The sequence below is a fragment of the Vanellus vanellus genome (genome assembly GCF_965231255.1).
Source record: "Vanellus vanellus genome assembly, chromosome: 3".
Lineage (NCBI taxonomy): Eukaryota > Metazoa > Chordata > Aves > Charadriiformes > Charadriidae > Vanellus > Vanellus vanellus.
This window is the reverse complement of record NC_138907.1, coordinates 12,470,299-12,497,520: the sequence shown is the minus strand read 5'-3', so window position 1 is coordinate 12,497,520 and position 27,222 is coordinate 12,470,299. Positions and strand designations below refer to the sequence as shown.

The window sequence follows — 27,222 nt, the reverse complement described above, 5'->3', positions numbered from 1 at the left end:
CCAAAAGGGAAAGCTTTACTGGAATGATATTTCATATACAGCACCAAATGAATGCTATAACAATAGATGTGGGCTATCAGCAGCATAGTAATTACCTTATTAAAAAAAATAATAAAAGAAACAAAGATTCAGTATGATAGATCCACCTACCAGAGCAATCAAGAGGAGATGACTTGGCCAGGAAAGTCATCTAAGCACAAAGGTGATCAACTGTTTTCAGGTTAATACACATTACAATATAATTTGTCTTAAACTTGGTCTGCTAATCCCAGCGTATGAAGTGCACAGATATATATATATACACGGTTTTTATATATATGGTTTATCTATATGTATATAAAAACATCCGCAATGGTTTCACTCCAAGAGGTGCAGGGACAGCAGACTGGAGCAGGAAACAGTCCTTACTAAAGTGTCAGCACTACCATTATCACCCGAGAAGAACAACAAATTGAATACTCTAGGAGCCTACCTTTGGACCTTCTGGTTCTCTGCGCTACCTAGCTGAAAAACAGGAAAAAAAAAAGTTCAGATCTTTTCCCTGTTAAAAAGCAGTTGTTACTGATTGCTGCCATTAAGTTTCAGGGAATTTGAGTTGGATCTCTCCCAGCTCTTTGCTGAAGGTACAGTAAACAAATATCCCCCTAACACAGACAAATAGCAGGTGTTGAAGTAAGCTTTTACCACCATGACTTGTTTTACAATTTGACTATTATTTTCTCCCCTCTAACTATTCAACTTCTAATCATCACTACTGATGTTAAAATATTTTTAACATTACAATGCTAATTAAACAAAACCTATATCCAATGTGAGAACAAGCCGGAAACACTTTCTGGGTAAAAATAGAGATGGCCTTTATATGCAGCTTTAATTCATTCTTTTAAAGAGAGAAAGAGGACAAAAGAGTAAGTCACTTGAACATACTAAATCATTAACAAGTGTACAACAAGCGACATCCCTCCTCCTCTCCAGCCCAAGTTTACCAGCCTCATCTCTGTTGGCCATCCAAGCCTAGGTTGTGTCATAGGGCTAGGAGTGGGCCACCTGCAACTGAAGTGCAGAAGACAGATTATACTAGAGTATACCTGGTTTAAGGAAAAACATCCCCTAGAAAGCCGTGCATGGACGCACGCCACTTGTGGGCATCATACAACCTTTTGTGGTGTTCTGAAAGCGGCATTCCTAAATCTGAAACCCAACTGCCATCAAAGTTTGATCATGAACATGGAAATAGCAGTATTGACTAAACAGTCCCTAACTCTGGTTTCCCATATGTGAATAGTCAACAACTCTGGTTTCCTACATGAGCAACTCTCCCAGTTTCTGCCAGAAGATTTTGACATCCTTAGCAGCATGTTACATTTTCTCTTCTAAATTCAAAACAGCATGCTTGCCCAGGAGAAAGGAGCCAGATCCAAGAGGAAGCAAGCAGACACCCTACCTGCAACACTAGCTAAAGGTTGAGGCCCCTGTACTCTCTTTCACTGTAGAACAGAAGTTCAACGTTATCTTCTACTGGCCTTGAAATACAGCAGTGATCTAAATACAGCAACTCAAATACCTACGTGCATTTATTTTCTTCCATGTTGAGCATTCCTCGGAGTTTTTAAAGTGGCTCGGGGAAAAAGTAAACCAAACCCAAACAAAGAAAAAACATATTAGTGGGAAATGGCGGAACTGACATATTTTTAGAATTAGCAATATATCCCAAGAGGTGCATTAAAGAAGGAAAATGAGCAACAAGTTCTTTAAAAGGAAGCAAATTACTTTATAGTAAGCCTCCATGTGTGATGCATTTTGGATTTTTTCCCCTAACCTCATACCAAATACATAGTTCAGCTACATGATATGACAAAAGAACCATTACTTATTTTCCCAGTTGAACCTTGTGTTAAACCACAATTAAGACAATATTTATTCTTGTAAAAATATTGTAGTGAACTACAGTTGCTTCAGATAAGTGGAAAGGATATCAAGGTAGCATCAGACAAAAATCTCAGTATACATATTAAAACTTAAGAGAAGAAGAGCCTTGAGATTTCTTAGAAGGAATTCTTCAGAGACCACTTTTATCATTTAACACAAAGAATTTGTCTTAGGACAAAGAAAATACAGGTGAAGTAGTCAAATTTGTACGATTTTAAAAACCAGTCTTCGCTATCTAATAATGCTCGACCATTAAAAGCAGAAGGAACTGAGGGCAGGTAAAGCGGGTGCTTTGGGGCAGATCTGTAACTGTCAGAGAGGCATGATCTTAACAAAAGGAAAGGGACTACAAACACATGAAACCCTAAGTCTAATTTTGCTCCTATTTTAATGTTGTCTTACAGCATCCCAGTGGACTTGATAGTTAAGGGGGCCACATGTGTAGGCTACATAGGCACACTAGTTCCCAGACCTAAAGCCCCATAGTTCCAGCAAGGTGCTCCATGTGCTGCCCCAGCTGCTGCTGATTACTTCTTGGACAAAGATGACCAGCTGGATGGAAATGTTTCAAGCTGGATCTAACACAGAGTTGCCAGTTTGGCTGCCCTGACCCAAAGAACAATTAAAGACATTCATGTTGTTGACCCAGGTCAAGGGGTTACCATCCTAGAGGACAAGCTGGCAGAAGGGAGGGAGACACTAGCTCAACAGCTGCTACTTTCCAGTTGCTCACTTCTCTGTTCAGACCAACAGACAGACAATTAAGCAGGCGCACTGGTGAGGCAAGCAGAACAGGGTGAGATGCTCAAATCAAATCATTAATTTTGCTCTCACTATGCCTCCAGAAACTCCTGCAGGCCTTGAGCTCCACCGATGCCAATGGCAAATCTTAACACTCTTCTTAACAGACAACAAATTGGTCCCTTCAAATTTGATCTCTTGTTCCCCACCTTGCCCATGAAGTAAGGAAAATAGCTACCCCAGTTCAGGAAAGAGCATTTTTAAGTGTTGGTAATGAAGCCCAAAGGGTTATATAGTTGCAGAAACATTGCATACTTGAAATACAAGCAGCTAAGAAGAGCCAGGCAAATGAATCAATTGGCAATTGTTTTTCTGGTTTGGGGGGTTTTGCTTGTTTGTTTTTTTCCATCTTCTCTTCAAGTCCTAGCTCCAATAAACTATTGCCCAAAGAATCTTATTCAACTAGCTTGCTCCAATCCTTTATCTTGCAAGCATCTACAAAATATTTTTTTTTATATACCCCCCACACTGAAAACCTCAATCAATCCACAAAATGGCATTCTCTAGTAGCTATTCATATTATCAACTATCCTAATAACAATAAAAAAACATTCAGCAGATCACTTCTGGTTTAAGTCTCTTAAACTTCAGCTGTTTCCTACCTTCCTTGCTGTTCATTTCTGCACTACACTATAGACTTGTCTACAACGCAGAGCCCCAGATGCTATAGCAACTGTTACAGACCGACAAATGGAAACAAAGCGTCTAATGACAAAAGCTTTTCTGCCAAAACCACCATGCTTATCTCCCTGAATACCAAATATGTAAACTAACAGCAATAGCTTACCTACATCTGGGAGTTTTATTAACTTTTGTCAATTAGATGGTACAATTGCCCACTCTACCTAGTATAGCCAGACCAGCACCTCTCTGGCCCAAATATCTCTGTACTATTAAAAAAAAAAATTCTCCCCAAAGGAATGCTTTCCCCCTTCTAAAAACACATTTATGCAATGAATCTGCTACAAACAGGGTCGGCAGGGAAAAACATCTGGTTGACATTGATGCAGAGCCAACATCAAGGGAGATCAAGCGCATTTTGAGCCAGCATGACACGCATCCAAAGTCTTCTACAACATACTCTCCTGGTGAACCAGGAAAGTATTGCAATGTGTGAACGAAACAAATCCTCTTCCCAACAGGAATATAATTAGAGGACCACGGTAAGAGGTTTTGACCGCTCCTACTCTGACAACTGCCATGTACCTCCCAATCCTGAAACCACAGCCAGAAACACACTGCAAGGTTCAGTCCGCTCTGCTCTCGAGTACATGAGATGTGAGACCTAAAATTCAGCATTTATGTAAGCACATATCATGGGTGGCAGCTCAAGTCACTATGATTGAATTCAGCAGCATAGATTAAGAAACAAGGTCAGCAGATTAACTTTTATTACCTATTCATGAACTGAACAGCACTCCTGCATGGCAGGGACCACAGGACACCATCAATCTTTAACCAAACACTGCATTCAGTCTGAATCAAACAAGCTGTTGACTAGTTCACACTGGAGCCCACATCCCAAAACACCACCTCACAGCATTTATACCTAGTATGCCAGCCAGGAGATGTTGCTGGAGCTAGACCGGTATTGATGAGCAGACAGTGCCAGCAGAGGACAAAGACTTCTCCTGTACAGCCTGTAGTCTCAACTATTTTACATCCATTCACGACTACAGGATTATTCCAGAAAGGTCATTTTGAGCAACTAGCAACATTTGGTGCTCCAAATCACATGATACAGGTAAGCAAAAGAAGTCCGTGGCATAGGGCTCACCTAGGTAGGCAATAAGCTGGGCACTCACTCGTGCAAAGCACTGAAGCACTTCTTCCTATTTGAAGCAAGATCTCTTTTTCAAATCAATACAAACACAGGCTACTTGGAAAACAACGTACTTTTAGTGCAAGGCTGTAATTTTTCCGCAAATCAGATTATTGTCAATAGTTTCTACTGCTTTAAGGAGAAAGCCGCAACAGGCTAGAGTTTGCGCTTTTTTTGTAGTTTAAGGATGATTTCTAACATGCCAAAGAACTTCGTCTTTTTTAACCTGGAAGGCAGGTTTTTGAATACATCAGTTCAAACACTTTAAACAAGAAACATGATCGCTTGTGACTATTAATTGCCACGTCCGCTGAAAAACATTAAGGCCACAAAGAACATGCGACGATGCTGCCCTATTGCCCCAGCTGCCCACTGGAGAGCCTGCAGCAGGACAGGGAGAGGGAAATCCATCCCACAAGCCGCCCACAGCCTCCTGGAAGACACAGAGCCACTTCAGCTTTACCCAGCTAACACGATTTGCATCTCATGGGATGGGAACTAAATTGCTATTGTGCCTTCTTCCCCACGAATCCTTCCATCCAGGCAGACTAACTGCGCCCTATTAGGGATGCAGTATTATTAACTTTAGTAGAATCGGGGGACTACAGTAAGAGCATGAGGTTTACCGGTGCATCCTGTTAAGCAGCAGGTTGAAAGGAAACAGAAACTAGATCAGATGGAAACATGCTTACTTTTTTCCACTGAAACTTTCTCAGCAGCATTTAGTGGCGCTCGACCTACTTCCTACACCATCTCTTTGCTGTCACTTCCTTTGACAGTTTGTCAGCAAGCTTGTGAATCTGGAGATTAAGGAACGAACGCCTGGGAAGCAAGAGTGCTGGACTTTTTCCTCTTGATGCCACCTACAGTCAAAACTTTTACGATCCAACCAGCAAGGCACACAGTGACCAGCTAGCAACAAGTACCTCCAATGATTGGCATCCTGCAGGAATTCCTAATCAACTGTGTAATTTCGGGTACAAGTATGCACTTAAAGGTGACTTTCATTTCTCACAAAACACCCTCATTCTTCCTTTTTTTAGCTCAGGGCATGGATTAGCATCTACAAACAGCTTCGGGTTTTCTGCCTTCCTGTACCAGAGCTGTCTGAGAAGACATTTTATATCACAATGTACTTGTAATTAGTTGCTTCCAAATGAATAAGAGCTTTAAATACCACTGGCTCCAAGCAGATGATGCTCTATTTTGCATCTACTAACACAGTCTCTAGCTATAAATCCCGAAGTGAAAGGATCCTGTTTTCTATGCCTCGTTTCTTAATAGAAACCAGTATTGATACCAAAATACAAAACGGTTGTAGCAGACTTTATACACTAAATTCCACTTTAATTGAAATACTAGTAGTTACTCAAAATTTTAATTGCCCAGATGAACACTAGCATGGTGACCTGCTGTGTTGAGAAATACATTTCAGTGTTTAGTAAGAACGGAAACATTCATTAGGCACACTTCACAAGACTACACTCAGCATAACATAGGTGCTCCTACAAGTTTAAGTCATTTGAAATACAAGACATTTCAGCTTAAGGTACACAGTAGGTGCCTATATACAACTAAAACACATTCCTAAACCTTCCTGCCTGGCCATTCATATGGCTTCAAAAGGAGTTAGGACACTTATCTTACACAGCACTAAAAAGGTCTAATTTTCCAAATACAAGTGCTCAATTTTCTATGAACCAGGCTTTTTCTTGGGGGCGGGGGGGAGTGGGGTAGAGGAGAGGGGGAAGTGTCCCATGCAGACAGCTGAACTTTGGCACTACATTACTCACTCCTAAATTGTCGGCCTAAAACATTACAAAGCCACACGGACCACACGGCAACACACAGAAACAAAAATCTGGGTAGCTTGTTCAGCTGAAGCTTTCATCTCCACTAACCTACCGGCGCCTTTCGGCATAAAAAGCAACAGAAGATGTATCATCAACAGGTCATCTGGCTGCTTCTTTGTGTAAAAAAAAAAAAAAAAAAAAAAAAAAAAAAAAAAAAAGCTGCTGAACAGAAACCGGAAACGGCCTTTTTTTTCCCCCAGTTTTCCCCCTGCCCCCCACGCACGTTCAAAATGGAAAAAATAAACCCATCGTCCTTCAGCTGCAGAACCGCCAGCTCTGTCTAGCTGAAATGCCTGGTAATTTCTCTCGCCAAGTAGTGCATTTTCAAGGCAGAGGTGTCCCAGCAAAAACGAACGGATGGCCTTTAAAAGGTAAGGCCAGAAACACGGGCATTACAGCTAGACTGCTTTTTGCTTGCCTGTATTCTAGAAGCTGCATTTTGCAGAGGTGAAAGAGCTGCAGTTTTTGAGGGGGGTAGTTAAAGAGAAAGAATAAAAAATTAAAAAGCTTTCACTATAAAAATGTAATAATTGCTTTAAAATATCGTTATCCCTTTTAAGAAGAAAAAAATTATTCAGCTGAAAACACAACCGCTGCTCCCTCTCCCCTGCCTTTTAAAAATCTCCTGCTTGGCTGTTAGAGGCAGATATGTCCCCCTGCCATTAGCTCTTCCTGAAACCGAATTATTTAACTATGTGAAGAAAAAAAGAAAAAAAAAAAAAAAGAAAAATAGTGAAAAGAAAAACCCGATCAAAGTTGCGCTGGATGGCAGGCTGCTCACAAAAGAGCCGAGGCTGAGGATACGGGAGAGAAACCTTCCAATTCGCCCCCCCCCCCCACCCCCCCCACCCCAAAGAAGCTTAAAATTAAAAAGACACAACTTATCTACCGGCTGACTGGATTCTTCCAGAGTAAAACAACAACGAATTCGGGCGAGCTGGGGCGGAGGGGGGAAAGGAAAGCAAGCTTTCCCACCAAGATTTTGCAGGTTAAGAGCAGTAGAAATAAAATGCCCCTTTGTTTTGTTTTCACCCGCCTGCCTGCTGCTCCCATTCAACGCTCCGGCACAGGGGGCTGCGATAAATGGAGCCTGGACTTCGGGACGGGGAGGGAGGTGGGGTGTCTTTCCTCCGCGGAAAAAAAATATAAATAACACGACCACCGCCAAAAAAACCCCACCCCCCGGATTCAACAAAAAACCTCGGAGTCCAAACACTGACTTATGGGGTTTGGTGGTTTTTCTGTTTTGTTTTTAAAGTGATGTTTTTCCCGCGGGCGGGCGGCTGGGAGGCCGCTCCATGACAAAGAGCTTCCCCGGCACATCCAGCCCCAGAGCCAACTCCGGGGAGGGGGGGGGGGGGATTAAAAAAGAAAAAAAACACACAGAAAGGACACCACTACCCCCCAAAACCCAAAAGACAACAAACTCCCAAACCCCCCGGAAAAAAAAAATAGAGAATTATTTTAAAAACAGCACCAGAAAGGGAACGCTGCGGAGGGGCCGCACAAAGCGCGCAGGGTGGCGGGGGAAGCGAGCAGGCCCCCAGCCCACCCTCCCCCCCCCCGTGGCGATACGGGCCGGGGGGACAAGGCGCTCAGTCGCGACAGACGCGATACTCACCGCAGGGAGGAAGGAAGCAGGCGGAAGAGGCACCCCACGCCGGCAGTCGCAGTTCCCCGAGGCGGAGGCCGGGAGCGCAGCGGGGGGGAAGGGGCAGCCTCAAGCCGTCGTCCCCCGTCTCCTCACGGCGGGCGGAGGGGAAGGAGCCTCCGCAGCGCTTCCCCCCCTCCCGGCCCCCCGCGGGCTGCGACGTCTGCGAGCGACGGGCCGGGGAAGCGAGCCAGAGAGAAGAACCCGATGGACGCCGGCTCCGCCGCCCTCACCACAGCCGCCGCTTCGCTTCGCTTGGCCTCGCCTCGCCTCAACGCGCCGCACCGGCCTCTGCCTCAGCCACCACCACCGCCGCGCGCTCGCCCACCCCACCGGCGGAGGCGGGGCGCCGCGCCTCACGCGGCCGCAGCCACGCCCTCTCCCCACCTCCTCCTCCCTCCGCCCCTCGCTCGCGCGCCCCGCGGCATGACGGGATATGTAGTGCCGCCTCCCCCCCCGCGTGCCGCCGGGGTGGGGGGTACGTACATACACAGGTGTGCGTATTTGTGCGTGTGTATACGCGTGTGTAGGTACATGAATGCATATTTGTATGTGTGTATGTATAGTGTATGTACATGTACATATACAGGTGTATGTATATATATATGTACCTGTGTATATACCAGTGTATATATAGGTATATGTACATGTGCAGATATGTATATATATGTATAGGCACATGCACATGTGTATATATGTGTGTACATGTCTGTATATATATGTATAGCTATCTGTATGCACACATGTTCATGCCTATATCTGTATATAACTCTATATATGCATGTATATATGCCTGTGTCTATGTACATATATATGTATATATGTGTGTATATGTCCATATATATGTGTGTATATACCTGAATACACACATATTTGCATATATCTGTATATAAGTGTATCTATGTATGTATATTTGTGTATATATGTATGTATATATGTCTGTTTATGCGCATGTGTATATTCTTGTGTATAGAGAGATGTATGCACATGCGTACACTTATACGTAAATATGCATTTGTGTATGTGTATATACATGAATATGTATATACACATGTGTATATATGTATATATGGGTGTATATGTCTGTATATATGTGTATGTATCTGTGTATACACACATGTATATGCATATATGTGTATATATGTATGTATATATGTCTATGCCTATTCATGTGCAAAATTCTTGTGTATATATATAGATGTATGCACATGCATACACTTACCACATAAATATGTATTTGCGTATATATAACACCTGTATGTATATGTATATGCACATGCACATGTATATATTTGTATATCTGTGTGTATATGCCTGTATACATACATGTATATATACCTGTGTATAGTCTGGGGCTGAGATGCTGCGAGCGCTCTCCCTTCCTCCAGTGAAAGTTGGTTTTCCCAACATCAGTGCACGTTTATGGATCTCGGTCCATAAATAGACCATAAACAGATCCATATGGTCCATAAATGGACCACGGGGCCTCGCGACGCAGCGCTGGGGCCTTTCCTGTGAGGGTGGTGAGGTGCTGGCCCAGGTTGCCCAGAACATCCCTGGAGGTGTTCAAGGCCAGGTTGGACGGGGCTTGGAGCAACCTGGTCTGGTGGGAGGTGTCCCTGCCCAGGGCAGGGGGGTGGAACTGGATATCTTCAAGGTCCCTTCCAACCCAAACCATTCTGTGATTCTGTGATTCCAAAACCCACCGAAATATTTGTTACAGGAGTGTTTCTGAAGGAGCAACCCTACCCATCTCTGCAAACCAGAGCCTACCAATATTCCGATTTTTTACTAATGGTGGAATAAGCGATCTGCTTGCTCAGGGCCGGAGGTGGTCTTCCACGGCTGATACACAGGCTCAGGACCTGGAGATCAACTGGGCGGAGCGGCCGCTGCCTGGCGCTGATAATCCCACATCCTGCTGCCCCAATCCCGCCCAGATGTTTTTCCATGTCTGTGGGGGTGATTAAATAAATAAATAGTTAAAAAAATATTTCAAGCAAGACGGGGAGATCGCTCTATGTCACAGGCTGCTCCGGCACTGCTGCTGCTGACTCTCGTAGTGGTTCTCCAAGAGCATTTGTTTGGGTGAAATATATTCTTAAAATAAAAACCTTGAAATAAAAAACTTGAAATTCTATTTCAGCTGAAGGAGCCTCATAGCAATGGAAAGAAAGACTACACTAACTGATTTTCGAACTTCTTTTTTGTTTTATTCTACAAAGCGAGGAACAAATAAACAGATTTTTAAGGTAAAGGGGGAATTTTACCACCGCGTCACTCCAAAGCAGACAGGGTCCTGCCCCAGCATGACACAGAAGGTCAACGGAGATGCTTTCCTTGCCATCATACCACAAGGCTGCTGGAGAATTAGCAAGGGTTAGAAATAATTAGCGGTGCTGGGCTGTGTAAGCACAGCTCTGCTACTCGTTAACCTGAGTTTCATTGGCCCCGGGATTTTTAAAGAGAGATTAAGAGATATAAATCGCAGCTCCCAGATTAGAAGAATGCAAGGGTCAGGGTGATCACCTCCTCTGACCTCTGGCGTGTGACCAGGGGCGTCCCGAAAATAGCTTTTGCCTCAAAGGCACGTTTCTTTCAAAGAAGCGTGGACACCCGAGATAAAAATAGCCCCGATGGTAAATCCACCCTGCCGTTTTTGGGGACCGCCGCAAATAAAGCCTGGTGTTAAAACTGAGCTCTGTGCTGAGCGTTTATTGGTTTGTCTTTGGATTTCTTTTAACATTGTTCTCCGTGCTCGGCAGCCCGTTATCACCGCTTTATTTCCAACCCAGGTATTTATAGCCCTCTGATTGAGGCATCCTTTCATCTCCTCTTGGCTGAGCTACTGATACCTGCATCCCCTAATCCTTCACTAGGGGCAAGCTGTACCCTGGCCCTCCAGCAGGACCATACCCCGCGTCTCCCCATAGCTGCTGGAGGTGTTGCTTCCCACGGGACCACAGGGGAATCAGGAGCCGGGTGACAGTGGTGCCGGGGTGTGGGTGGAGAAGCTCCTGGCACAAGCCCTGGCACCGAAGCCCACTGTGTCCCACCTGGGGACAACTATAGAATCACAGAATGGTTTAGGTTGGAAGGGACCTTAAAGACCATCTAGTTTCAACCCCCTGCCATGGGCAGGGACACCTCCCACCTGACCAGGTTGCTCCAAGCCCCGTCCAACCTGGCCTTGAACACCTCCAGGGGTGGGGCAGCCACAGCTTCTGTGGGCAACTTGGGACAGTGCCTCACCACCCTCAAAATAAAGAATTTCTTCCTTATATCTCATATAAATCTCCCCTCTGTCAGTTTAAAACCATTCCCCCTTATCCTATGGCTCCACTCCCTGATCAATAGTCCCTCCCCAGCTTTCCTATAGCCCCTTTAGGGACTGGAAGGGGCTCTAAGGTCTCCCCGGAGCCTTCTCTTCTCCAGGCTGCACACCCCCAACTCTCTCAGCCTGTCCTCCCAGCAGAGGGGCTCCAGCCCTCGCCGCATCTCCGTGGCCTCCTCTGGACCTGCTCCAACAGGTCCACATCCTTCTTGTGCTGAGGACGCCAAAGCTGGATACTACTCCAGGTTGGGTCTACATCTCTCCTCCCAGGGACCAGGTGCTTCCTTTCCCAGGATGGGGGACAAAATCTGTGGGAGATGGGAAGGCGAAGAGTGTGAGGGGATAGGTGGAACGCCGCCTCAGTCACAGACAGGCATCACGCTGGGATGAGCCTGGTGCCGCCTGACCCCTGCGTGCTGCTTCACGTGCTCGCAGCTCTGCGTGTAATGAATCATTTGCCACATGTGTGATGTAACATGACAGTGTTAATAGATCTCATTACTATCCAATTTACGAGGGGAAACTGAGGCGTGGAGAGGTGAATATCGTGCCTGGGGCGTAGTGGAGCTAGATTGCAGGAGACCTCGCGCTGCCGCCCCGTACTCGCTTCACTGAGCCACATCGGAATTAGGTGCAGTGGCAGAAGCACCGGTGGAGGATGCTGAAGAAAGCCTGGGGGGAGAGGATGAGCTTGGTATTCATGATACAGAGCCTTGCCCTGTCATGACACAGCTATTAGTCCCTCTTGTCATGACGAACGGGATCCCATCTGGCTCTCCAAGAGCTGCTCTGGGCTGCTCTCCTCCTCCACGCTTTTCCATAGTAGCTGATGGGTTTGTCACTTGGACCCTTGGGAGGTTCTTGCCTGATTTTGAGTCATCCCCCCCCCCCCCCCCCCCCCCCGAAGTCGAAGCATCTGTGAGAGATTTCCAGCATCATCCCAGCATCCCCACCACAGCCTCATCCCTGCTGCCTCGGGGATGAGTCCCAGGCGTCAGCAGTGCCGGAGCAGAGTCCCGGGAGAGCATCCCCAGCAGGACCAGAGCTCACGTCTTATCACTGACCCTGTTTTATTTAACTCTAAATTAGCACCTTCCTAATGAATAGCCGTCCATGGACTTCCATTTCACGAACAGGCCCCATCCTTTCTTAAATCTTCGCAAGTGTTTCTCCTCCGCGCAGCCCCCTGGCTCAGCCTCGCTTGCTGTTCCCTTTCTGATCTCCATCCCGCCTCCGGGTTCATTTCTGTCTCAAAAGCCATTCAGAGGAAGCTTCAGAGACAAATCAGCTTTACAAAGCATTCCTCTTGTCGGAGGAAAAATTTTCAGAAGGCTTTTCTTCCTCCACTTTAAAAAAAAAAAAAAAAAAAGAGGAAAAGGCTGAGTTTGGTGGCTGCTTTTGGTATTTCCTAATATTTAACACATTCTTTGCTATGGAAAAAGAGCAACCACTGCTCCAGGCATACCCTCCCCTGCGACATGCCCGGAGGTCTGGAGAAGCTGGTGCTTGGACTTTGTAACTCAGTTACCTACCAGCAGCAAGCCTGAGGGCTGGTTTTCCCTCTGATCCTTGTCCCGTAAGCTTGTACCACTCCAGGGTGAGACATCAGGGAGCTGAGACATAAAAGACTTGGGCTTCTGGGGGAGCCAAGCTGGCCTGAGGTGACCCAGCGCCGTGGATAATTGGTTGGAGAAGGGATGGCAGGTAGGTAGAGCATCACCTCTGCTGATCCATCTTGTTTCAGACCAGTATTTCCCTCCCGGCACTCAAACTCGGAGCTGCCTCCCAGCAAAGTGGAGCGCTGAAATCATCTGTGATATTTAAACAACTATTTTCTGTTTTCTGACAGCCACGTACTGTTCCAGCCTTCATGTCGAACAGGCTTTCTGAGTCAGACTCAAAATAAAACAACACATGGTCCCCTCTAATGTTCCCGTCAGAGCACGTATGGTCCTGTGATCTCACTGCAGCGACAATGAAACAGTAGAGGCTCTTGGCCAGGTTTTGGTGCTGCTCTAAACCACGTATGGTCCCAAAAGCAGCAGCTCATTCACACCACCACTGCTACTGTCTGTATTATTAAAATGACCTCCAGCCAGAGTGGCTTGGCTGGGCTCACGGCCACGCTGCTAAACACCCTGCATCCCCAAAAACACGTGGCCGGTCCAAAACTCCTCCTCTGGCTCCAGTGCACCTCCTGGCCATGCCCAGATCATAGAATCACAGAATCACAGAATGGTTTGAGTTGGAAAGGACCTTAAAGATCATCTCATTCCAACTCCCCTGCCATGGGCAGGGACACCTCCCACCTGACCAGGTTGCTCCAAGACCTGTCCAACCTGGCCTTGAACGCCTCCAGGGATGGGGCAGCCACAGCTTCTCCGGGCAACTTGGGCCAGTGCCTCACCACCCTCACAGGTAGGAATTTCTTCCCAGTATCTCATCTAAATCTCTCCTCTTCCCATTTAAAACTGTTCCCCCTTGTCCTATGGCTCCACTCCCTGATCAATAGTCCCTCCCCAGCTTTCCTATAGCCCCTTTAGGGACTGGAAGGGGCTCTAAGGTCTCCCCGGAGCCTTCTCTTCTCCAGGCTGAACATCCCCAACTCTCTCAGCCTGTCCTCCCAGCAGAGGGGCTCCAGCCCTCGCAGCATCTCCGTGGCCTCCTCTGGACTTGCTCCACCAGGTCCATGTCCTTCTGCTGTTGGGACCCCCTGAGCTGGAGGCAGCACTGCAGGGGGGGTCTCCCCGGAGCAGAGCAGAGGGGCAGAATCCCCTCCCTTGCCCTGCTGGCCACGCTGCTGGGGATGCAGCCCAGGGTGCCTGTGGCTTTCTGGGCTGCCAGTGCACATTGTCATCTTGTGGTGAGCTTCTGATCCTCCAACACCCCCAAGTCCTCCTCAGGGCTGCTCTCCATCTACTCTCCACCGAACCTGTATTTGTGCTTGGGATTGCCCCGACCCACATGCAGAACCTTGCACAGATCATCTTCTAGACCTGGGCTACCACATTCAACCTGCCAGGATACTTCACCAAGTCTTCCTCCAAACCTCAGAGACACCCCTTGTTCCTGGAGGAGAGCCTTTGTCCCCAAGGGGTGTCCTCACGCCTCTCTGAACCAGCTGCCTCCCCAAGCTGTGAAACGGAGGTTCACATCGCCTGTCTCATCGAGCCCATGAGATTCAGAGGGATTCAAACCTATACCCAGACAACCTTCATCGGGGACCAAAGCTGCTGGGACTGAGCATCATGACATGCTGGGCGGCTGCTGGTGCCACGACTTGCTGCCACGCGTGCCTGCGTGGGTAATCACTGTGGCTCAGTTCCACGAGCTGTGATTAAGTCATTAGTCAGACTTCAATCGTGTGAAAATATTTGAGATTACGAGTCAACGACGAATTCCTTCTTAGAAGGAAGGGTTAAGCAAATTGCTATTTAACGCCAGCTGACAGGAGGTTGGAGTGTGTCAAACAGAAGACACGATGCTGTAACTCAGAGCACAGCCATCATTTTGGGTTCTCCAGAAGGTTTTGGGTTTTCCGGAAGGAGCATGCTAATTCCTCTGTCTTGTTACAGACTCAACCTTTGGGCCATTAAGGACCCAACATGAAATCATGGTAGAAAAAAAACAACCAGTCCCTCCTTTTCCATGCCCGGTGGTGGTGATGCACCCTTGCACCTGCACTGCGCTTCGGCAGAGTGTGAGGGGCGGCTATGCAATCATTCGTAATCAGTCGGGCCGATTGTGCGCGCCAGTTAAATTACCTTCTTCCACCGGTTCTTAGAGGTGTAATTTGCTTTACCTTAATAAGCAAACATCCACCCTCTCAAAGCGTATTTGTGGAGATGTAAAATCAAGGGGCGCTTCGGAACGGCAGAGAGGAGGGAGGGATGGAGCCTTTGCACTGGCACCGTGTTTAACGAGGATGCTGCTGGTGGTTGCATTGCAGTTGGCCACCACTTATCAGTCCCACTGATGTCCATTAATTAATGACGTGGGACAAAAACTGCAGTTCTTTCAGAGAACCTCCTTTAGAAGAGGAGCTCAAACAGCACATGAAGCCTCCCGCTGTCCCTCCGCTGAGAAGGGGACTGCACCCCGCAGGCTCTGGTATGTATTTCATCACTTTTTCTCGAATGTGGGTCAAGAGGGAAAGTTTGTTCAGCACTTACAGTGATTTCCCCACCAAATGAAACCCCACGGGGTGTAGTCAGCCCTCCACCAGCAGAACCCCAGGAGCACCTCGTGGGTGGCTCAGGTCGGAGAAGGTGCTCAGCTGCCACTCAGCCTCACAGTGGTCCTCCCATGGACCACACAAACACACATCTCAGCTTTTCCAGACACCCACTCCCAAACTTAAAGTCTTTTTTTTTTCTTCTTCTTTTTTCTTTTGTTCTTCTCTAAAGGAGGATCTCTGAAGCTGTTGACTGAAAGGACATCAGCCCCCATGCATTTTCGCAGAGCGGAGGACGTGGTAGCATCTCCCCCTCACCCAACCCATGACACAACCAGCATAGTGGAGGCGGCAGGTGTTACTTTAGCAAGGCACATTTGAATGCGTAATTAGACAAAATGAAAACACCACGCGTCGCTCGTTAGAGCTGGTGTATCAGTTTGGAGGGTGAAGCAATAAAAAAATCAGTGCATGAACATCGGCATGTGAGTGCTCCTGGCGCCCATAGGATGGGTCCACTTCGCAGGTGACCTCCACAGCCCCTTTTGCACATGAGGAAACTGAGGCAAAGAAAAATGAAAGGACTTAGCCCAGAACAGCATCAGTATTAGGGCCAACATGACCAATGGACACACTGAGATGGTACCTCACTCATATTTTGATTGGCAAGCAGTGGGGACACCCATAGCACCCATCTCCCATCCAGATGATTCAAACTCCCCTCTCGTACCCTCCTTTGAGCAGAGCAGCCACCATCCCCTTGCTGATTTACCGCTTAGAGACCAGTCCATGCCACATCCACACTGTCTAACCACAGGTTAGCTGAAGAAACAAAGCAGTTTTTGAGTTCCCGAATCCTGTGAAAACACACAAAACCACAGATGCCTATATATTTTTGTTTGCATCCAATATAGGCAGCCACAGCTCTTTTTTTCTTTTCTTTTTTTTCTTTTCTCCCTCCGCATGTTATGGAAAAAAAATCCTGTGCTTTCTGTCTGGGAACTCATATGCCAGAAGGACCGTTGTAGCTATGATTTAAGCCACATGAGCCGGCTGCGTGGTAACAGAGTAATAATACTCTTTCCTTGGCTTTCCCACACAAAAAATATGATTAACGTGGTGTCTTCTGGCTGGTTGAAGTCTGGTAGTCCAAGGCAGGAGTTAAAGGGAAGGAACCCACCACAGTCTTTGTCTAATCAAGGTTTGTTTAATCATTGCTCAAGGGGGATTTGCAGCCAGGACCTGATTAAAAGCCACCCCCGGGGCCAGGTCAGCATGGCTACCTTCAACCCTTCCACCCTTTTTGAGGGTGGTGAGATGCCTACAGCAAGACCCAGGGTGGCCTGGCTGTGACTGGACCCACCAAATCTCCTCTGGGCATCTCCAGCGCTACCCAAATGGAGGCTCAGCCACCACTGGTGACATGGGTAACGTCTTTTGGGGACAAACTGGAAGGCTCCAACCAACTGCAGAGGCATTGGGCAATGAGCTTCAGGGGTTGTATGCCAAGCATTTCAAATGTCTCCTTTTCTGCATTTAATTGAAGGGTTCTGCGGGACAGGGCTGGCAGCAGCTCTTGATCTTTCTTCTCCAGACCAGCCAGTACACGTTGTGTTTGCCCCTTACTTGGGGTCCACGTCTGGATCTTACCACTGGTTTGGGGTTTCTTTTTACTTTTAGGGGCACTACTGGATTTTGGAGTCAAGGCTCGGCCATTCATACCCGTGTTTCATTCCTGGACTGACACAGCCAATACCAAATCCCCTTGCTTTCACCTAAAAGATCAAAACGTTTCCTGCCATTGCTCTTTAATTTGCATTTACCGTCACTGGACTTTATTCAGCGTGATCTTGTCCTTTCACCTGGGAAAACTCCCCTCCTGCAGTCCCTCAGTTTTACTTGGGCTTGGCTGAAGTAAACCACTGTGATGCCAGTGAGGAAAATGCCTCGCTCTGAATATTATCCAGACGATGAAGAACACCATGTCCCAGGCTGGTGTCTGCAGGCTCGGGGTATGGCAGCTTGCTGCAACCTGGAATGAATCAGAGCTGTGAAAGCCCAGGCTTGCTAATAGGAGCCAGCATCCCACCTTCCTCACAAACACTCAGCCTCGCCTGCCCACCAGCCTGGGCTGTGGTGGCTCCATTGAGTCCTGCACGATCCTGAGGAAGGTGCAATGTTGCTCCACCCACCACTGGCGGTCTTCACCAGGACCCCATCACTGAATGGCCTCTAATGGCTCGGTGTTAAACGGCTCCTAAAATGTGTTGGCTTTGTCTGCGATGATAAAATAACCCATGCCAGAACCTCACCATCATTTTGGACCAGGCCAATGAGCCCAAGCATTGCCCAGGCATGGTTAGGAAATGGCATGAGCTGGGGACCATTTGGAGGAGGCAGTTTGGATGGGGCCATCTTCTCTGGGGCTGCAGGAGACTTTGACAGCAGTAGTACATTGCCAGCTGGGTCAAGGAAACCACCTGGGACACACAATTTATTAATATATCTGTTGTCTTTGAGGCTTGATGGTGGTCTGAGAGCCACTGGAGTAACCCAAGCTCACACCGCTTCCTCCATGCCATCAACACTGATGCTCCTCAGCAAGAGCGACCAACATGATGCCCACCAAGCCAAGGTTCACAGCCATGGGAAAGAAGGCTTTCCCAGCAGGAAAACCAGGAAATGGAGGGGGAAACATGCTACTTTTTAAAAACTCATACCCCGGCCATGCAAAAAGGGGAAGAGAAATGAAACCATCTGCTCGTGGAGTGCCTCGTGAGTCACTCAGATACTAAGGTGTGGTATCACAGCCCGCAGAGCTCAGCAGGTCCACCCTTGCTTTCTCTGCCTCTGCGGCAGCAGCCAAGCAGTTTTTCAGGGCTGGGTGTCGACACTGATTCTGGGTACGGCCGATCACTCGGGGAGGACGGGCTTGCTCTGTGACCGCCTGGCATCAGCAGCCTGGCAAATCCCAATGGGAGCGAGACGTGTTCTGACGCAGCCTGGCCATGCCAAGACCAGCTGGTGCCCAGGTTTCGGTGCCAGCAGAAACCATCACTTGTGTTGCTGTGGGATGGGGCACACAGATGCATCCCATGGCGTTGCTTTGCACTGCCCGATGTACCAAAGGGAATAACAAAAGCTGCAGAAGACAGATGAGTGAAGCGTCAGAGAAGGCAAAATGAGGAATTTTCTGGCTGTGTGCTCATAGCAAACCCAAGCTTTGACCTCTGTGAGGCCAGGAAACATAGGTGCGGTGTCCACGCCTGGATCTGGCAGCAGGAATTTTCTCTACGTAGCAACAGTTGTTATGTAGCAATAATACTCGACAATTTTCAAGGCACTTGAGAAATATTAATTAATCTGCACATCAGCCTTGTCAGGTAGGCAGTGACATATTTTCATCTGTGCTTCGCGGCTTGGGGAAGCTAGACCAAAAAATAAAAAAAAATTAAAAAAATGAAGCAGCTTGTCCACAGTCACGGCAAGAGCAGCTGCCAAGATGCAGGCAGAGCTCAGCAATCGTGTCACAACGAGAGATGATGCAAAGGGAAAGCAAAGGAGAACCAGTACACCCATAGGTGGTGTATCAGGAGATTCAAAGGAAGCACCCAGTTTTCGGTCCAGTTAAGCAAAGATCCCATCAGTGGGACGTTTCTGCTGCTGGTGCTGGCATTTCACAGCTCGGTTTAATTATACTAATCACTTCGATGATGACTCCTGACATTCACCTTCATTAGCTACTGGCGGCCGCGCTCAGCTGCCTTGACTTCAGAGCTATCGATGTCTGCTTTAAATAACCCATGAGTAAAATCAGCTGGGAGACAGTGTGTCTGGGCTCTTCTCTGGCATAGCCTGCATGGAGGTGGCGGGGAATGCAAAACTGAAGCCAAAGCTGCGGTTCAACCCTAGCTGAACGTGGGCATGACCTTTTTTTCTGGAGGTCTTGGGGTGGGGAGTGCTGTCCTCTTTGACACTGAGGGTAATGACTGCGTGGAAGCGGGGAGAGGAGATGATGTGCAGGGAGGGCAAAAAGTTCAGTCCATGGCACCACCTTCCCAGTTGGCTTGGGAATGGTGTTGTTGCTACACATCCTGTTGCATAAACACATAGCTGATGCCATGACCAGGCTTCAGCCAAAGGGTATTTTTGCCTCACCACCCATTTTTCCCCAAAGAAACAGAAATTTAGGTCACGGTAGGGGTAGTCACATCCTAAAAACAGCTGAAAGGGCAAAGCAAAGGGCAGGAGGACATGTGGTGCCACAGCCACCTCTCAAAGCGTAGGGCTGCATGGCTGGGGAGAAAAGCAGGACCCTGTCCCACACACACGAGAGCCACCATTGCAGTCACCCTGCCCTCCCCGGCAGCACGCTTTACTCTCCTTAAGCCAGGGTGAAATGTAGAAAAATCAGAAAATCCCAGGCAGATCACGAAGGCAATTGGGTGCTGTGATGGGTTGATGATCTTTGGAGTCCCTTCCAACTCTAACCATTCTATGATTCTGTGCTGTTGCTTTGTAGTTAAAGACGGTGCAGCAACACTAAGTGCCATTTGTCACTCTTATCCGAGGGACCCCAATTATAATCCCTGAAAAGCTGAAGAGGAGGATGATTTCAGCCTGCTGGCGAGCAACTTCCCCCAACACCGACCACAGTCCAAAAGCCTTTCTCTGCAACGTTTCTTTATGAAGGCAAATTAATGCCCACAACAAATCCACTCGTGCACATTTTATGAGCAGGGACCAGCCACTCATTAACTGCTACGGCATGCAACCCTTCTTTAAAACATAGGCAGGCGCCTGTTTGTCATTAAGAATAAATAAAAAGCATAAGGTTTTTACATTGTAAAAGCAGCACCGTTTTAGCATGAATAGAGCCGGTCAAGGTATCGGGCATGAATAACGTTCTTTGTGCCTGCAGCTCTCTGGAATGCCTGGTGGGACGCTGCGTTTATGAACAGTGCACTGGGTACGGCCACCGCTGCCATGGGGCAGTTGGACACTTAACTCTCTTTGTAGCTTTTGTACTTTGCCGTGAGATGACTGATGCTTTAAAAAAAAAAAAAAAGCAACTAAGGAAGAAGTGAGACAGTTTCACTATGAAGGATGGGATTTCTGTTTCATTCAACCTTTATAATTGACGTTTTTTTGACTGTGAAAGCGTGTGGGAAAAAAGGTAACATTAAGACCGTGTTCTTTGGGGAAGAGATGGCCCACGGCCGGTCCTGAGTGCTTATCTCAATCTTGCAAATCCATGCTTTGCATCAAGTTAAATTTCTTGGTGCTGGCTCTGCCGTGCTGTTAGCTGCTGTATATTTTGGCCAGCTCCTCTGTTGAGCGCCTTGGTTTTATGCTGTGGCACGCGACGCACGGTCTCTTAGGAATGCGATGGACTTTTGCACTCTTATCATGAAGGATGGTGTCACTGCAAAACCCTCCAGTGTAGCCACAGGGGTGTTTCTGAAGGCTCCTCTCGGGGAGCGTGTTCTCTCCTTCCCGGAAAGGCCATTCACTGAAGGGCTTGGGTACATGGCATACATCATGTACCCAAGGTTTTTGGTGCTGCCAGTAAAAAAACAGCAGTTGTACTGGTTTCCAGGCTGGAGCAGAGGTGGTGGCAGAGCAGTGGGCACATGCAGGCATCCCTTGCAACCGGGCAACGATGAGGAGAGAGCAGAGAGGAGAAAACTGGATTTCTCTTCCACCAGTGACCGGTGGGTCTGTTTATGCCAGGGCAGAGAGGAGAGGACACGGCATCCTCCCAGATTGGCCCTGACTGGGAAGGACCGGGGAGGGGATCGCCAGCATCAGGCTCATCCCTCCCCACACGCTGCTGCTGGATCCAGCACCCTCCTCCCAGTCCTCCTTCAGAAAAGGGGGAAAAAAGGGGAGGGGGAAAGCTGATGAAGGCATATAAAATCCCAGTTTCTGTATGTCTTCCCGAATATGTATACAGATTTTGATGCAACAGACGCACTATTTTTAGTTTCCTTTGGGGTATGTTTGGGAGAGAGCCCTTAACTGTTGCTGTGCTGCTATAGAAACCGTATCCATGTACACTGACATGTTTACAATTGTTTTAAACGCCATAAACTTTCAAGGACAAAGTCGAGCAGCTTATTTCCATTAAAGTCACTGCCCTGGTGTGGGTTCCTTTTACCATTGCGTTTATTAATTTAGGATCCTTCTCAGCTTCATCCGGCCCCGCGGAGCGTTCGTTCCCGTGAAAGGCTTGCCAGCTCTCGCTGCCGCCCCGCTCGGCAAACCGGGAGCAGAGCAGTTGCAAATCTGGCTCGGGGAAGAGAAAATGTTTTTGCTAGCTCTCCCTGACCTCAGCTATAAGAAGGGTGTTTAGCAGATACCAGGGTGCTTGTGCAAATCTCGCTCTGCAACCGGAGCCGCCCTCCCCGCTGCCTCCATCCCGGAGCCAGGCAGTCACTGCAAAAGGTTGTTACAGCCCTTATGGCCATCTTATCTATCTGGGACAGCAGAGAGGTGGCCTAACTTTAAAAAAAAAAAAAAAAAAAAAAAAAAGGCACAACAAACCCTTTTAGTTTAGGCTTTGGCAAGAGAAAAAGCCTTTTTTTAATTTCTTTTTTTAGGATTTCCTAAAGTCAGGCTTCTCCATCCCTTTTTGCTTTGAAGTCGCAATCTTTCTCCTACAACAAAGATTAAAAAAAGCGGAGAGAAAAAAAGGTGTTTTCTTCCAACATCCCAGGTGGGCAGCAGATGTGAGAGAGAGGCATACCACATCCTTTCCTGAACGTGAGACCAGATGCATCTTTTGAGCTGGATGAGGAGCGCAGCTTTCACCCTCATCCTCGAAGTGATATCCATCAAGCGATAGCCATCATCTGCAAGGTGCATCAAGGGTGCAAGCAACCTTTTCCTAGAGCACCACTCCCAAAATGACCATGCCAGACAAGGGAGCTTCATCCATGGCCAGGCAGGGATGGACGGCAAGGGACACCTTGGGGTGGCTCAGCACCCATCGGAGCACCCAAGCACACACCCCCTCCCTCCTGAGCCCCATTGCTTTGTGGCGTTGAAGCTGGATACTCCGGCAAGCAGAGGCACTCACAGGGTCAACCACCCCAAACTGGTTTTCCCTGTCCAGGAACATCCGTGGCAAAGCCCGAAGCAGGACTTGGCCTCCAGGGTCCGTGTCTGCATTGTGCACTGCCCGTTTTCAGAGGCGTGAGCTTGAAATTGGTTCTGTAAAGCCCTGTAAGCGCTTTGCTAAGCTTAAGCTTGGTTTCCCTGAGTTACCTGGGTTCAGCAGGAATCAGGTGTACACCAAAATAAAGGAAAATGAATGGGGTTTTGTGCTGAGTTTGCTCCTAACCCGATTTAATGCCTCCAACGTTGGCACCACCTACTTTGCCTCTTTCTTGTGCAAATATGCCTGCGCTTACCTGGTTATTATTTTTCATTTCATCCCTGCCGTGGTCAATTATTTATATTTGCTAGGTCATGCAATACAGAACAAAAGCGACAACCAAATAAGTAGCATCTGCAGTAACACCCAAACATGTAAATAGAAGTCAATGTCGATGGTTAGACATGGGTTACTGTTTGCGTAAGCCAGCAGTTTCACCCTCCACGTGTCTGTGGAGAACCAGAAAATGGCCATCCAACCCAACGTCTACCTTGGTGGAGGATCCTGTGCTGCTTTGTGCTGTGCAGAAAGCAGCAGGTGAATGAGCCGACCTCCACATGATGCTCATGGGGCAGAGACAGGCACGGACATGATGCTCTGGCCCCTGTGACTTAAAAACCATAGCAGCCAAAACTCAGATCTTGAGTTTCTGAGAAGGTGGGTAATGACAGGTTCTCTCTTATTGGTGTGCTCATCGCAAAGCAATTAAAAGTTGGCAGCCAAAAAAAACCCAGAGCTTGTTGTCTAAAGAACACATTTGCCTGCAGCTGGAGTTCGTACTCCCCCGAATGTCCAGTCTGAGAAGGCTTGTAAAGCCTTTTAGACCATAGGATGTGCCACCAAACTCATCTGGGGAGCTGCTTGCACAAAGAAGGGGGTGCTCCTGAAGGTCCCATCCCCACCTGTTGCGCTGTGGGACCGTCTTCCACAGCAAACCAGGCAATGGTCCCAGCATCACTATCAGGACAAAACCTGCCCCTGTTTCCTTCCTTCTAGCTCGCTTCCATGGCCCAGCAGCAGGTCCTACGTGATGGTGCACTGCTGCCTGAGCAGGGCTCGGTAGCATTGCAGGTAAAGCAATCTCGACCTGGGGAGTTTTGACTTTATTTATTTCGCTGCCAGTTAACACAAACTTCTCATCACCCTTTTGGATACAGAACCGTTCCGGGTGCTCAAGCGTGAACCGGTTGGGTGATCATGTGTAAGTTAATTTGGCACTCATGCACGAATTAATTGGGTGCCCCATGTGTGAGCTAATCAGGCGCTCATGCATGAGTCATTTGGGTACTCATGCATGAACAGATAGAGTACTCATGGGTAAATTAATCAGGCACTCATGGGTGCATTAATTGGTTGCCCTGGCATGGATTATCTGGGTTCTTGTACACGCACTACCTGGGTGCTCATGCACGCGCTAATTGGTTGCTCATGCATGAACCTGTTGGGTGCTACTGTGTGAACTAATCAATGCCCACGTGTGATCACAGTGATCCCTGCAGTTCACACCCAACTTGTTCCTATCCTTGAAGCTCATCCTTAAAAGCTGTTCGAACACCAATCCACTATCAACTTTGCTTTTGATATTGTCATAATCTGAATATGCATTAATCACAAGCTCCACCCTTCCTCCCTGCAGACCAGATGGAGGGATTAATACTGAAGCAACATGTGTATACGCTCACTAAAATTTCATTCCAGAGTCACTTATCAGCATCACTGCCCAAACTATTATCTGTTACGAGCTCCACCCGTTGCACCATGGACTAGATTATCAGGGGCAACATTATCAATGTCCAAATACATGTACTTTGCATGACTTCACCCCTTGCCCCTGAAGACCATGCTGTAAAAACCTGAATGCAATACTTATTGCAAGCTTCACACCTCGCTCCTGCAAAACACTTAGCCAGGAAGGCCACAGCGGTCTGAATATATATCCATTGCAAAGCCTACCCCTCGCACTTATTACAAAAGTCCCTTCAATACAAACCCAAGGTCATTATGGCAGTTCGAATAAATGCCCATTACAAATGCAAAACTTTTGCTCTCCATGTCACCAGAACTCTGCTCTCCCAAGTCACCAACTTAATTTCTTCTGCTCCAGCTCCCCAGCTCAGCGCTATGAGCTGCTTGTTGGCCACCGAGGTCCTCCGTTTTGCGTGCAGCATTTGTTAATGCCTCTTTACGCTCATGTGTAAGATGTTCAGGTGCTCATGCGTAAATTAATTGAGCACTCAGGCATAAGTTATTTTGGATGCGCTCATGCATAAGTGAATTTCGCGCTCTTGCATGGATGCAGGAGACCTGTCCATTTACACACAGCATGAGCGGAGGTTGCACAGCAGCCAGCCTTGCACAGCTGACCACATCAGCAGTGGGTCTGCCTTGCATTTTGGGCCCTTTGGCTTCTTCTCCCCCCTCCTACTCACAGTGCTGCGTCTGCAAAGACAGCCTTGGCATCCCACAGCCTGTGGTTTAAGTCATGCTGTTGGTGTTTCACCAGCTGCTTTTGAGCTCCAGAGTTCCTGTAACCCTCATAGGCAGGTGAGGGAGGGACAAGAGGGAACAGAGGTATCAGATCTTGGGTCATATTTTCCATGGGCACGTGACATTAGTGAAAGACTACACGTTTCCGGTGAAACGTGGAGATTTGGCAATCTCAGGGCCATCTCTGGATTCCTTTAGTCATGCTAGTTAGCACCTTGCTTGGCAGATATCAGCGCAGACACTCGCAGAGTGTCACGACATGGCCCCTAGTTGGAAGCACTGGGGTATTGAAGCAATGCCAAGAAGCTGGAAGGGGACGGGAGCTGGATCTGTCCATGTTGGGCTGCACCACCCGTGCACTGCTTCCTTCTGGAGCCTGTCCTCCAGCCTGGTCCACAGCCAACACGCCATCTGAGGGGCTTGACATCTGAGCCTCTGTCAGTGTGACCCAAGGACACCGACCTTCAGTGGCTCCTCCGCTGCTGGCTGTTCAAGAGCAGAAGCGTTGGGGTTGGGACGTGTGGTGCTCAAGTCACCACTAGGCTTCAAAGGCGAAGGTATGGCTGACCCAGAGATGTCTCTGGTTCAGATCTGCTTGGTTTAGGAGGTTGAGGGACCAGGAGACAGTCCGGTAACAAAAAGCCGGTGTCCTTCCAGAAGGGCAAGCCAGCCATATTACGACAGGTAGTCATTGGTACCAAGCAAAGTTAGGGCTGCAGGGTGAAAACTCCTCGAGGCTTGGTCTGCATCTTCTTGTGAACTGTGTGTGATGCTAGGCACACTGTTCTCAGTGAACAATGCAACACAACAGCTAATTTCCTTAATCCCTTCAGGCCAAGCATGAGCTAAGCCCTTCTCCAAAGGGCAGCACTGGGTTGGCATCGCAACTGGGCGTGCAACACAGCTTCCAGATTTGTACATCTGGTGGCGGCACCATCAGGAGACACTCAGCCCACCCTATCGCTGATAGAAATGCAGGGGGCCTGTATCTGAAAACCAGAATTATTTCAAAGCCGGGATCGCTGAGCACAGCAGGAAAGTGAAATTATCACCAAGGAGAAGTAGCCTACAGTGCAAAGCACCCCAACGTAATTTCTTCTACGGCTCTGAAAATGGTTTAGACAAGCTGTAAACACACCACACACATAAACACATCTCATGGCAGGGTTACTCCATGTGAATACCCATTCCTCCATATGTGAATTGCTCAAGGAGTTAAACGTCCTCATCTCGGCAATATCTACAAAACCTGCAGGCAGAGCATTCCAGTGTGCTCCTGCCTGATGCCACCAGCACTTGGTCTCCGAACTCACCCATTTCAACAAAATTGGGTCTTTGGGCAGTTTCTGAAAGCCTTCCCCATGACCCCACTGAGGAGAACCATCGACAAGCCTTGGGGACCACCTGGTGTACCGTGGCAGGATAGGGCCCATCCCTTGCCCCTTGCCCCCATGCCCGGCGCAGAGGAGACTCTCGCTGCCTGGGATAGGCACTTGGGGAAAGCTGAGCATTAGGGATGGGTGAACCAAAAATGAAGTGCTTTTTTCACCGTATTTGAAGAAAACAGCTCCAATGGGGAGAGAAATTGTTATGGTAAGAGAGGGAAGTCTGAGGGCAGGCAGGGACCCGCTTCCCGTTACAAAAGGCAGTGGGAGGGGGTTGCTTTGCCTGAAGACAGGATTAGCCAGTGTTTCAAGAGGAGGTGGCTGAGGGAAGTAGTCTGTAGGAAAATTCGCATGCTTCAAGCATGTACCGAAGTTCAGGGATGTTTTTCATATGCCTGTGAAATATTTCCTGCTTGACAAAGCCACAGTGAGTCCCAACAACAACCAGAAGAAGAGGCTGGTGCCGCCAAGCGTGACATCCCTTCAAAAAGCTCGGGAAGGGTCTCGGGGAAGGACTCGAAGGTTGCCAGAACAGGTGTTTCTTGCTGTACTTTCTTCTCAAAGCAAGGAGACCTCTTCATACACGTTAGTGCACACCAATATCTGGGTAGGCCTGGTAATATTGCG

General features: G+C 48.0%; 1 protein-coding gene across 1 annotated transcript in view; it reads right to left on the bottom strand.

The window, feature by feature from the left end:
* The window catches only part of PELI1 (pellino E3 ubiquitin protein ligase 1), a gene marked incomplete at its 3' end in the record, with an annotated part of 45,614 nt that extends 37,404 nt beyond the window's left edge, over positions 1-8,210 (bottom strand). The window contains exon 1 of the mRNA XM_082480924.1: positions 8,027-8,210. The remainder of the gene's footprint in view (positions 1-8,026) is intronic.
* Between the last annotated feature and the right edge of the window lie 19,012 nt (positions 8,211-27,222).